Source organism: Carya illinoinensis, chromosome 16 (assembly GCF_018687715.1).
Source record: "Carya illinoinensis cultivar Pawnee chromosome 16, C.illinoinensisPawnee_v1, whole genome shotgun sequence".
Lineage (NCBI taxonomy): Eukaryota > Viridiplantae > Streptophyta > Magnoliopsida > Fagales > Juglandaceae > Carya > Carya illinoinensis.
Window position 1 is genome coordinate 15,766,947 of NC_056767.1, and position 1,250 is coordinate 15,768,196.

A 1,250-nucleotide genomic window follows, 5' to 3' on the forward strand; every position below is an offset into this window, starting at 1 on the left:
TGTGCACATTAGGGAGTTTGAGGAAGTAGTTGCGACTTTTCATAGTCAAAATGCAACTGATGACATTGTGAGACTTAAGTTCTTTCCTTTCTCTTTGAAGGATAGAGCTAAGAGTTGGCTATACTCTTTGAGACCACGATCTATTGGGTCATGGAATGAGATGACTCAGGTCTTCTTTAATAAATACTTTCCCCAACATAAGACCAATGCTTTAAAAAGGCAAATCTCCACCTTTGTACAAAAGGACAGTGAGACTTTGTATCAGTCTTGGGAGAGATTTAAGGAGCTATTGAGTATGTGTCCTCACCATGGGTATGAGAATTGGCGCTTAGTGAGCTATTTTTATGAGGGACTTATACCTAGAGAGCGTCAATTTGTGGAGATGATGTGTAATGGTGAGTTCTTACAGAAAGATCCTGATGAAGCCATAGAATACCTCAATGAGCTTGCTGAAAAAGCTCACACTTGGACTGGACCTAGTGCTACTGAGAGCACAAATAGGTCACGACCTGCAGGAAACCTAAATGGTGGTGGAATTTACCATCTCAGAGAAGAAGATAACCTAAAGGCTAAGGTTGAGATGCTCACTAGGGAGCTAGAGGCGTTAAAGACTAAGGACTTAAAGCCAACACACATGGCTAATCATGCAGAGTCTTTTGGACGATGTTTTGTGTGTGGTGGGGTAGATCACCTTGCCCAAGAGTGTCCCACATTTGCTGAGATGAGAGGGATGTATGAGGAACAATGTAATGCCTTAGGTATGTACATGAAGCCTGTTGCACCTTTCTCTGATACCTACAATCCTGGGTGGCGTAATCACCCCAATTTTAGCTAGAAGTCTGAAAACCAGCCGCCTGCACAACCCCCTAGATCATATCCTGCACCATATCATGCACCTTCATCTTCTAGGAGTCCTTTAGAAGACACCTTCATCTTTTATTGAGGCACAGAGTAAAACTAATCAAAAGTTTGAATCTTTGATTATGCAGGTTGTTGAAGAAAACAAAGAGATAAAGAGTCATATATCCAAGATAATGAGCTCCTTGAGTGTGAATGAGCGTGGCAAGTTTCCTTCTCAAGCTCAATCCGCACCCCAAGGTCAGCATATGGCACAAAAAAATTTAAAAGAAGTAAATGCCATTATGACAAGAAGTGGTAAGTCCTTACACATCTCAACAACTGATAAGCAAGAGGATGTTGAAGAGGAACAAAGCAATGATAGCACCGAGTTCCTCAAGGATGCCGAGGTA

General features: G+C 41.8%; 1 non-coding gene across 1 annotated transcript; it reads right to left on the minus strand.

Annotated features, from left to right (window-relative positions):
- Positions 1-207: 207 nt before the first annotated feature.
- On the minus strand, positions 208-315 carry LOC122299971. The gene has a single exon (XR_006239823.1). It is a non-coding gene; the product is annotated as a small nucleolar RNA R71 (small nucleolar RNA).
- Between the last annotated feature and the right edge of the window lie 935 nt (positions 316-1,250).